Source organism: Mauremys reevesii, linkage group 12, assembly GCF_016161935.1.
Source record: "Mauremys reevesii isolate NIE-2019 linkage group 12, ASM1616193v1, whole genome shotgun sequence".
Taxonomy (NCBI): domain Eukaryota; kingdom Metazoa; phylum Chordata; order Testudines; family Geoemydidae; genus Mauremys; species Mauremys reevesii.
In genome coordinates, this window is record NC_052634.1 from 35,775,165 (window position 1) to 35,787,193 (window position 12,029).

Here is a 12,029-nt window from a genome sequence, read left to right on the forward strand (position 1 = left end):
ATAGTATGCATCCTGCTGCAGCTGCTTGATCTTTTGCCTAGTAATTACTTCTTCCGAGGTGTGCCCCTCCATTTCCTCCTTATCCCTCTGCAGAGATTCCAATCTGGAGTCCTGCAGATTCCCCTCTGCACTCTGGAGAGAGTCCCCTTGCGGAGGAATAGGGGCAGGTGCAGTGGGGACCAACTGACGAGTTAAAACACGCCGTGGTTTACACCCTTCATCGAAATAACATGGAGGGGGTTCACTCTCGGAAGAATACCTGACTGCCATAATCTTTAAAGATTTCCACAGCTCTGCTGCTGTGTCCCAACAAAACCAGTAACATAACTGTCCCGGATGGTCTTTTTCGATCTGGCTCCTTACTCCTCTTAAGGCAGCCTGTTCGAAAGAGCCATACGAAGGCCACCTCATCTCCGAGTCGGCCAATACCGCGGTATACCCAGTCCAATTCCTTACACACAGTGTGTACAACTTCCTCCTAGACATTCCTGTCTGTACTGGGAGTTTCCCTTCATTCCATAACTTATTTACAATCCCCAGCGGACTCTCAAGAGGCACGCTAGTCCCTTGACCCATGGTGTCTGACAGGAGCCCTCCAACTGGCGTTTATCCTGCTGTCCAGTACATGACCCCTCAATATTGAATTGGCTGGGAGAAATCTCCCGTGGCGCCTACCAATTCGTATATGAGTGGTCTGACCACTGGACAGAGGCACCGCACCAGAAGGAATCCCGGACGAGCCCCCAAATTGTTAGGTAAAAAGCAAGTCCTACTCACCTCTCCAGCACCCGAGTTTGTGCGGAGTTGGTATAAGGCTCAGAGATCTGTCAGAGACCAGACAACAATTCGTTGATCAACGGGCTCACACCATCCTTAGCTTAAGAGCCAAGCTTTGGAGTAAGTGTGGCAAGTTTATTAGGGGTGAGCATCAATGTTTATACACAGAAGTAAACAAAGTGATTAACAGATCATAATGGTCATGCATAATCAATCAAGATTCTACAGGATAAAACAGGTTAAAATGCAAATTGGAGAAGACAAAAACGGGAGATGGCTACTTATTGGGAGGGGAAGGGTCATGAGCAGTTCGCAGGTCAAAACCTTTGATTAAAAGTTTCAGTCAGAGACATGTAGTCTGAGTTAAGTTTCAGTTCATAAAGAGTTTCAGACTCAACACTGGTATAGCTCAGTGGTAGAGTGGTTGATTGCAGCTCCAGTGATCCTCAGTTTAAACCCCAGTGTTCTCTTATAACCTTCTTTCCTTTTTTTAAAAAAAAGGAAAACATTTTCATTTCCATTCTCCATTCTGTTCAGGGGCTTCTCTATACGGGAGTGCTTGATATGAATGTAAACACTCAAGATTTCGCTGTCCAAATGCATAAAAACCTAGCGAAGCTGTCCATCAGCTGAAATCAGTTCCAATCCTCTAAGTGTCTAGTTTATTTTTTCATCAATTAAACAAAGGTATCATATGAATGCACATTTGCAGATCCCTCTTCTCCAGGAGCTATGTTGTGCAGAAGAACAAGAACCACATACAGCTGTAGTTCAGGAGTCTGATGACAAAGGTTCTGAGGGCTGGAAAAAATGCCTTCTAGTGAGCTATTGAACAAGCTCAACCTGTTTACCTTATCAAAAGAAGATTGAAAGGTGACTTCATTGAAGTGTTGAAGGGCCTTAATGGAGAGAAAAGGTTGTGTATTAAAGGGCTCTTGAATCTAGCAGAGAAAGGAATAACAAGACCCAGTGGCTGGAAGGTGAAAAGAGACAAATTCATATTACAAATAAGACACAAATATTCAACAGCAAGGATGATTCACCACAGGAACAAGCTACCAAGGAAAGTGGTGGATTCACCATCTCCTGATGTCACTTAATGAAGACTAGATGCCTTTCTGGAATGTGTTTGCTCCAAAAGTAGCTATTGTGTCATACAGGAGGCCTGTGATATGCAGGGGGTCAGATTAGATGCTCTAATGGTCTTTTCTGGCCATAAAGTTGACTAATTTCTGAAAAGCTGAATGTAGCATTGGGAGCAGCGTCTGATGTTTTCCTGTCTAGCCGGCTTGCTGCCTAGAACGAACGCTCCTTGAGTGGGGTGATCCACAGGGAGTAGCTCAAACCTCCAAAGTGCCTGGGCAGGGGCAGGACATTAGCACAGCAAGGGAGGGGTGTGGCAGTGACATCACAAAGGCTTTTTGCAGGACCTCAGACTATTGGTCAAAGGTGGGGGGGAGGTGGTGACCTCACAGAGAGATGCTGACATCAGCCAGGCAGGACAGGGGCGAGGGGCCAGGGAAACCTCAGAGACCCCTGTGGTTTTGCTTCAGCAAGTCTCCTTCTCCAGGTCTCTCTTTGAGGACTGAGAGAGTATTCGGGTTCACGTACGTGAGCGCCAGGAGGAACCTCTTTCGAGTTTTCTCCTTCCCTTTAGTGATTTTACTAGAAAACAGACGTCCTTGTTTAGAAGGTAAGAGCCTCCTTGAGGTTTGAAACCTGTTCAGTCTGATCCATCTGGTGACAGTTGAATTCTAGGCATGGAAAACACGAGCTTAAGGAGGCAGAATTTTATTGTGCACCTGGGATTTTGTCCTTAGAATCACTGGGGACATTAGGGTTTGTCCTTTTGGTTTCACCTTTTCCTCCATCCCTCCCTCCCTCCTTTCTCTTTGTCTCTTGCTTCTTTTGTCCTTTCACCTGTTCCCCTCCCAACACCAGGAGCGGTGTGTGTGTTGCGGGGGAGTGCTCTGCAGCTCCCACTGTGGGAGGTCCACCCAAAAATGTGGGGCTGAAATAGTGCTCGGGCAGTGATCCCCACCAGTGACCTGGGCCATCCTTTGGGCTCTCTGGTGAGAACCCTCAGCCTCCCGTCCTCAGTCTCTACCCTGATTGGCTGAGCAGGGGGTTATTGACAGGGAGGAGATTCAGGTCCTTGTTGTTCTCTTTTAAGACCAAGGAAATAAGTCATAACCACTTATATGTTTGACAAATTTTGCTGCTTTGCTGCGTTAATGGTCTCTGAGCAGTTCATGATTCTCTCTAACATTGCAGTTCTCCTCAAATACTTGCTGAATAATTACTGTGAACTGTTGTTGGTCTGGAGCTCATCTGAGAGCACTTTATTCAGGTCATTCAGTGTTTGAAATTCACGATCTGATGGTTAGTTTCAAAATCAGGGCTCTTGGGTCCTATTCCCAATGCTGCCTCTGGCTGGTTGTGTGACCTAAGACAAGTCAATTCTCCTTTCTCAGCCTCAGCTTCTCCCTCTCTCAAGTAGGGATAATGATGATCCGCTCCTACCTAGCTGAAGGTGGGTGGAGGATGGGGATCCATTGGAGAGTGTCACTAGGAGTATCAGAGGGGCCGTGTTAGTCTGGATTTGTAAAAGCAGCAAAGACTCCTGTGGCACCTGGCTAAGCACACAGAACAAACCCCAAATCCCCCCTGTGCTTTGGGAGCCAGGTTTGCTGTGGGAATCCTGTAGTTCAGATGACTTCACGCCTGGGCATTGGGATTATTTACCAGTTTCTCTGGCATTGGGGCAGTTTTGTGCTCACAGCTGTGATGGCCGAGTGGTTAAGGCGTTGGACTTGAAATCCAATAGGGTTTCCCTGCGCAGGTTCAAATCCTGCTCACAGCGAGGCCTGCATTTTAGCCAGTCTCTCACCCGGGCAATACCTCTGTATAACCCCCTGAGACACTCTCAATTCTCTCCCCACCCCAAGTAAATTCTGTTCTGCTCCTTTCATCGAGATCCCTGGGACACCACCTCACACTGTGTTGTTGAGGGGTTGGGCAAACTCTCAGCACCTGAAGCCTCTGCCACTCACCTAGTGCCCCATAGATCAGCCATAGCCCTGGTTCTGCTCCTCTCTCTAGCATGTGAAAGGAGCTGAGTCAGCGACTCCATGGGAGCTACGGGGCTGCAGAACCAACAGAGAGAAAAAAAGGTGCCCAGTGCCCACTGGCAGCCAGCTCCCCCCCCACCCACTACAGGCCTTGCTGACAAGCTCCTCACACTTGCCAGTGATCAGCTGTTCAGTGGGGTGCAGGAGGCGCTGGGGGGGAGGGGGAGGAGCAGGGAGAGTGGGAGAGGGAAAGGAATGGGGCAGGAAGGTGCAGGGCGGGAAGAGGTGGGAGAGGGGTGGGGGCTTGGGGGAAGGGGTGGAGTGGGGGGCAGGGCCTGGGGAGGAAAGAGGGGATTTGTCCCATACCCCGGATCCCTCTAGGGCCGGCCCCGACGGGAAGCACCGACTATCACAGTGACAATAAAACTGACCAGCCTTGAGGGGGAGGCGGAGGGAGATCCGCACTCACCAGGTCCCTTCTCTCCCCCACGGTGAGCCAGACACTGCTCTCTCCTGGCTCTCACTCTAGCAGCTGGACGCCAAGGAGCCATTTCCCCACAGGAAGTGCATCGAGTGCCCCTGTGTTGCTGGGGGGGCTGGTGCTGCTGCTGCCTGTGGGGCTGGCAGGGGCGCTGATGTCTGCACAGACTCTCAGCTGCCAGGCTGGAGGGGGCACTTGGGACCTTACCAGACTGGCTCAGTGAAGACGGGGGGTTGACAGAGCAATACAGACGCTCTCCAGAGCACGGAGCAGCAGCCGCCCATGCAGCCAAGCAATGAGCATTTCCCACAGCCTGGAGCCGAGGGGGAGGCGGCAGCTGCTGTTCCAGCTGCTCGGGGACAGGCCCTGTCAGCCAACAGCCACTTCTTACTCCCCACAGCTAAGGGCGCCGGGTTCCTCCATTGGGGGTGTGGAGCAGCCGTTCGTTTTCCTGTTCGCACTCCTCTGCGGTGTGAAAATCGGGGAGGGGAGGCAGAAGCCCCACTTCCCTCCCGAAATGACGCCCAGTGGGGGAAGCCAGGACAACAGGGTGGGGCGGCAGGTGGTGGCCAGACTCTCACCGCCAGGGTCTAGTCTAGCTCAGGGTCCAGCTCAACCTCCTCCCCGCGCCACTGGCCTCCAGTCCCCTTCCACCACCAGGTCAACCCGGGCACTAGGGCAGGAACGGGGTGAGGCAGCAAGTCAAGCTGAGCAAGGCAGGCAAAAGCGAGTCTTGTCTTCATGGGCCGCTCCCAATGACGTCCTTTTTGTGTGCAACTGCTGCAAAAACATACCGGGCAGAGAAGCAATAGGCCAAAATGTTCCTACATAGTTGTTGAAGTAGCTCAGTTAGGAGAGTGTTAGACTGAAAATCTAAAGGTCTCTGGTTCAATCCCAGGGTTTGGCAGGTCTTTTCTTCCCTCCTTGTGCAGTGGTGGCTTGTTCTCAGGTAACACAGTTGTGTCTGCACCCAAGATGAGCAGGGCTGCCCTAGAGGACTTAGGGGGTCTGGAACAAAGCAATTTTGGGGGCCCCTTCCATTAAAAAAAAGGTGCAATACTGTATTCTCCTGGGGCCTGGGGCAAATTGCCCCACTTGCCTCCCCTCTGGGTGGCACTGAAGGTGAGTCTCTGATCTTGGGCTCTGCAGTAGGAAAACATAGAATGGGCTTCTGCCCCTAGTTGGGAGAGATGGGAGCTGCCTTTCCCAATATGGCAGGAAGAGAGTGAGGCAGGGGGACCCTCAGGAATGGTGCCACAGGGGGTGCTGGGCAGTGACAGGCAGGGATTGGGGATGGAAGCTCCTCTGTTCAGCTGAGTGAGGGCAGTACCAGGGAAGGGGCGTCTGTGAAAGTGGGAAGGTGGAAGGGATTTGGGGGCCCAGGAGGTGGCACTTGATGTTCATTGCCTTGGAGCAGCTGGACTTGGCCATGGTGGGTGTTCAGGAAATGCACATTAACAACTCTAGGGTAGCTTGATGGGCAGAGGGTGATTGGAGGAAGGGCCTCCTGGCCAGGGAAGAATGATGGGGCTGGAGTCTTGTTCTTCACGTTGGCGGTGCGAGTACAGAAGGGGCTGGAGCTCCAACCAGGGAGGGCATTACTGGTGGGCTTTGTGCTCTGTGGCACTGGTTACTGCTATATTAGTGTGTATGGTCCCCAGTTAAGGCATGAGAGGGAAAATCAAAGGCTCCCTTCCTCTGGACTGTATGATGTTTGGTGTTGGGGGGGATTTTAATTGTGTCAGCCGGCCTGAGCACCGCTGGTCCCGTTTTCCCAACCTTCAGAAGAAACATTTTTACAATGAGCACTACCTGGCGCAGGTCTGTAGTGAGGTAAGCTTAGAGGAGCTCACTCCAGCCACAGAGGGGGTTCACCTTTCTGCGGGGACAGACCAGGACTCGCATTGACCGGATTTATGCTTAGCTTTTGTGTCTTTAGCGTGTTGCTTCTCAGATTTTTTTCTTGGCCTGACTTGTTACACTTTGACACTTAACAGGCCAGAGTTTGTGCACCTTCCTATTATCCTCACTAGGATCTGATTTCCAAATTTTGAGGAATGACTTTTTGCCTCTAACAGCGTCCATTACTCTGCCATGAACCTAGAGTGGCGTTCTGCTGGTCCTCCTATTGTCGTTTCTGATTTAGGGGAAACGTTTCATCTGAGCCTCTAATTGCGGCGGTTTTAAACAGTCTGCATGCTGCTTGCAGGCACCTAACACTTGTGACAGCAGCTCCTTTTAATTCTGATCCAACCATCTATACTTATGCCGATAGGTTGACTTTAGGTCTTTAACTTTGAGCGGTAGCTGAGAAGATGGTAAATTGGGCAGAAACCCATTCGACAAACCTCTTCATTTCCTTGTTATTTCCTGACTTCTTCATTCATCGCCTTTTCCTTATTTCCTGGCTGAGGCGGCGGCCTGCCAGAGAGCTCCCTGGCACCTCTGGCTGCCTGGGCTGAAGGCAAGAGGCAGGCCTGGGTGTGGTGAGGGCCTCCTGTCCCGTAATTAGGCCGCACTGCTTCCTGGTCCCTTTTTCCCACCCACACCGGCAGGCGGCTGCTGTGGGAGAACACGAGGGAGGCTCTCGGGATGCTAGGCAGCGCTGTGTGTGTGGCTGTCAGGGGAAAGAGCCTTCTTCTCTAAAGATGGCTGGCAGAAAGGTGGTGCTCAGCTCTGTAAGTGACCTGCCCAGTAGCCTCGCTGCCAGGGGATGCAGACATTTCTGTAAGGTGCAGAAAGAGGGTATTTGGCTTCCAAGTTAATATGAGAAATATGCATTTAGGAGATGGAATTTCCCTTTTTTTCACAGGGCCCCAGTGGCCTAATGGACAAGGCAATGGCTTTCTAAGTCAGAGATTGTGGGTTCAAGTCCCATCTGGGGTGAAAAACTCCCTCTACGTTGCAAGGAAACCTTGGCCTTATTTTCACCAAGGAAGCTGGGAGATGTTTGAACACAAAATACTGGATCTTGGGAAAAATCCCCCAGAAATGGCATCTTGACAAATGCTTTCTAAACCCCTCAGTAGCAAACAGTTAATACTAGTGTTTGTCTGAGACTAGAGGGAAGGGGAGTGTTTACTCTGACACCTCAGTGAGTGAAACAGAGGGAAAGAGCAAGGCTGTTCTGAAAGAGAATGGATCTGTCTGGAGACAAAGCAGCCCCTGAGAATGAGCAATGGTGTGAAAAGAAGGGGTTCAAATGGGTGTTAGATGTAAGTTAGTGTTAGAGGGTTTATCCCTTCACCCTCCAATTACTGGGTCCATCTTGCGTACACACAGAGCAGCAATACCCAGAGTCCGAAGATGCAAACAATTAGATGTTTATTGGGTTGAATTTCCAGCAAGCAATGATTCCAGTTTCCTTCCTCAGTGTCCCCATCCCAGCCCTGACGCCACAGAGCCTTGCCTGTGTCCCTGTTCCCATTCTCCCCCTTAGCAAAGCATAGGACATATGGTGACACATTTCCTGATAGGGCCAGGCATCAAGGTGGAAGGTGTTGATATTCCATTTGTCCCACTGCCCTGTGCGTAGTGCAGTGCCCTGCACCTTCTCTCGTACGGGGCTGCCACACCTGTTCCAATTAGTGTTCCAGACTTCCCACTATAGTGGGCCTGGGAAGGTTGGGTCCAGGTTGTCTAGTACAGGGGGGAGGGGCTTACTCCATTACTTCTAGGTTATTTTCACAGGCAACGTAACACAAGTATACTTAGCAATACACCAGCCGCTGTAACAATCCACAGCAACACCGAGAGACCTGAGCACTAGCCGCATGGTCCAACATCCTGGCCACCACCGAAACACCTCCTCTCCTCCTTCGACGGGGTCAAGCCCTTAACATGTCCAGTTGCTGGCAGCTGCAATACGCTGCCGCTGCAGGTTTTCGTGCTTTTGTCCATAGCATAAGTCCATTGAATGTCCACAGAGAAATGGGTTATTGTCCAAAACAACTTAACCACATGGTGTGGAATCAGGCTGTATGCGCTGGTTCGATTATTCACAGCAGTAAGATTCACAGATCTATCTGTGTGCCAAAGCCCAGAGAGCAGCGTGTAGTGTGGAATTTGGTTAGGGGCTGGTGTAATTGTGCCCCCAGTAATATGTACATTTCCAGCAAAACACCTCATACACAGTACACCCAATTGTCCACCCCTTGCCACGGGCCATTGGGTGTGCTCCTCTACGGCCATCAGGGAGGGGCACATTCAAACATCTGCTCTGGATTTACACCATTTTACACACCCCTCCATTGATTCCCAGTGAGCAAATCCCCTTCTCATTATTCCCATAGGGTTTGTGGGGCCCACCTCAGCTGCCGATTCACTTCCAGATACCACGGTAGCTATTACACAGGTGCTGGCCTCCTAGTCGAGCATTTTGAATGTCCACACACATCTTCCCCCAGGTCAGCCTTTTGAAGCCATCCCCATCCATGTCATGAGGTTTTCTGTTCATTGAAACACAACAATGCTAACAACAAGACAAACACCACAGACAAACAACACAAAACATAGATGCGTGGTATTCTGGGTTAGTCTTTTGCTGGCACCAGCTTGCTTGTAGAGTGTCTGAAAAACAAAAGAAACAATTTCCACACACACCCCCAGTGGGGACAGATTAGTGCTTAATAATAATAATACCACTTCCTTTTACAAATTTCCTTGCTAATTGCAGGAAAAACAGAAGAATTACCTCCAGGCTGTCCTTATTTTGTTCTATAGTTAGATAGTGAATTACCCCACTCACTGGTCATTTATGAAATTCATGAGGTGGTGTGCCTCAGTTTCCCCTCTTGTACAACAGACCCAGTTTGCAATAGTTTCTCTGCTGCACCAAGCTTTAAGTTTATCCTCAGGTAATAGCTGAGAGACAGCTTTAGATTTAGCTTTAGCACTGTACATACACACACACACTCCTTAGGGTTAACCTGTCCCCCTTATTTTCAGGCTTGACTTGTTTTTTCACCTCCCTTTCCTGGAGGGCCACAATCTGAGTCTTCCAGTAGCTTGTTTGCTGACCAGATGTATTTATTATTTGCAGCTCCTTTGTGCAGCCACTGATGGGCAGTTCTCTCCTTCCCCCATCAGCTAGGTCATTTGCATTCACCCCGGCTTTCGGGCTTGGCTTTTGGATCCAAAGCCATCAGCAGCTCAGAGACTGTCTTAAAAGGGACACAAACAACTTCCACCGGAGTTCTGATTACTTTCCACTTTCATCTTCTGCTTCAAAACACACAGATCTGAAAAAGAAACCACAACCTATTGTGGCTCCCTTTGGAGCCCTAATAGGGTTTGAATTAAGTACCATGTTTTGTTTGCATTTCTTTTACCCCTTCTCCAATATACACTGCACACGTCCTGGGAAAATGCACATTCCTTCCATAGTTTAACCTTCATAACATTATATTACAAACCATAAGTCTCACTTTAGGTTTTTAAAACCTGACACAATTACACACAACATTTTGTTTTGTCTAACATCCCTTGCACTGTAATAATTTTTTTTTACACAACTGTACCCCGATTACACGTCCATCTTGTACAACCAGAGGCAGCCAGGGGCAGGCAAGTTAAGTGCCAATAGAAACCTCGGACATTCCTTTAGTGATATTGCTTACATTACCCAGGAGTCAAATCATTTTGATGAGATTATCTCTCCGCCTGCTGCCTGCAGCCGTCCCCTATAGACCATTTCTGTGGGCAAAGGGCCCATTTCCCCTCAGAATGGTGTGTGTAAAGGCTTCTCGGGACAAAACATAGTGGTGGTAGTAGCCACTTTACCCGACCCTCTTGTATAATTTAATTACTAAGCTTCCATCCAACGTGAGTGCACAGAGCTGCACATACAGTTACATTTATATAACTGGGTTTTATTATTAAACCAAAAACTGCCCTTCTTGTAACACCACAACTGTTGCCTTTTGCTATTTCCACAACTCCCAATAGTTTACTTTCCTCCAAACTCTGTATTATTAATTTTTGCAAAACCCTGGGCGGCTGCACTGCCGTGCTGGGGTGACTCTGCAGGGGGAGAAGCTGCTGTGGAGCAATGTAGAGCAGGAGCAGGAAGTAGCCGGGGTCACTATTCACATTCTGAACTGCACAATTTTCCAAAATTGGGAATGTCTGAGAACAATTCTAAGGGGAAGGTGAACGCAGAGCAGTGACACTGGAGGTGCCCAGACCTCCAACAGGGGCAGTGTGGAAATTAATAATGGGAAGATCATTTGCGAAATTAGTCGTCACTGACAAGATTTGTCTCTTCTTATTTCATGTTATGGTGTTATTTTGCAGAATCAGGACATATTTTTACTATATTAATTAAACACTTAATTTTATTTAACCAAGCCAAAAACTTAGTGTCACTTATTTTTTCTCTGTCCTAACAAGAATGAATTGAATTTTGTAACTTTCTGGAAAGTGCAGCGAGATTAAATGTGGGGAATTCAGTCTCTGTGTTTGGAGCTGATGTTTTCCTCTCACAGGTCAGTGCCTGCATTGAAATACCAAGAGGGATCTAAGGGCTGGTGTACGCTGGGCACAGGGGTGTTTGCAGAAGGGGCGGGGCCTCAGGTGGAAGGGGCGGGGCAGGGCGTTAGTCTCCCCCAGCTGGCGGTTCACGCCCTGCCCATGGTGTTGCAATGACAGAGGCTGCCCAGGCTGCACTTGTAGCGAGGTTCCCCCACTAGGTGGCCGCGCAGAGGCCGCAGGAGACAGGCAGGTGGCAGCAGGGGAAGTGGCGACACAGGAGCTCTCAGCAGCAGGGTGAAGGACAATGCCGTGGAGCGGCAGCGACGCAGAGTGAACAGGGCAAACCGAGAGCCAGTTGAGGGAGTGTCGGCAGCAGAAGCTGAGGTTTCGCTTGATGCCTTCCCTTCCCTCCCCCACCCCTTGGGCTTTGCTGCCCAAGGGGAGTGGGGGTTGGGGGAGGAGAGCGGAGGGGTCTTTTAAAGGAACATTGGATTGGCCTGTCACACTGCAAGGTGAGAAACTGAGGCACAGCACTGCCCAGCGTACTCTGGGGTGGGGGGGTTGCTGATGAGCGTAGATTTGAATGTGGTTGTGGGGTTTTCCCAAACTCAGGCTTGATTCTCTTTCCCTTTTAATAGAAGTTCTCATTGGCTCTCTGCCCACGCAGAGCTGGGGAGTGGGGGCCTGTTGTCTTTTCCCCAGGCTGAAAGGTGACACCTGCCTGGCGAGTGAGGGTCGGTTTGGGTGACCCCCACTCAGGGCAGGCTAAGGGCAGGTCTCTGCCCTTTACTCAGCCCAGGAGGAGTTTTTTGCACTAACATCCCAAGTGTGCAAGTCCGTCCCCGCAGAGCTGCCCCATAGGGTGACCTTAAAGCAACTGTGGAAAACGGGACGGGGGTGGGGGGCAATAGGCTCCTATATAAGAAAAAGTCCAGCCAAACCGGCCTGTCCCTTTAAACATGGGACATCTGGTCACCCTGGAGCAGCCCCGCACTCCTGCTCCCCGGTTGGTGCGTTTGTAACCCGGGGGCTGAAGCCGACGCGAGAAAGGGAAGTGAGTGAGCTCGGAGCTCTCCGGCGCCACCTGCTGGGAGCAGAGGGCAATGACTGAGCGACGTCCTGGCTAATTTAAATATCACCTGGTTCTCTGCCGGGTGGCTCCACTGGAGAGCTGGGGCGTGGCCTGAGTGTGGCAGCACCTTATTTGCATATATTAAAAGCGGCAGTTT

General features: G+C 50.2%; 2 non-coding genes across 2 annotated transcripts; both read left to right on the plus strand.

The window, feature by feature from the left end:
* Positions 1-3,558: 3,558 nt before the first annotated feature.
* TRNAS-UGA lies at positions 3,559-3,640 on the plus strand. Its single transcript has one exon. It is a non-coding gene; the product is annotated as a tRNA-Ser (tRNA).
* A 3,502-nt stretch (positions 3,641-7,142) lies between these two features.
* Positions 7,143-7,215, plus strand: TRNAR-UCU. Its single transcript has one exon. It is a non-coding gene; the product is annotated as a tRNA-Arg (tRNA).
* Positions 7,216-12,029: the final 4,814 nt, after the last annotated feature.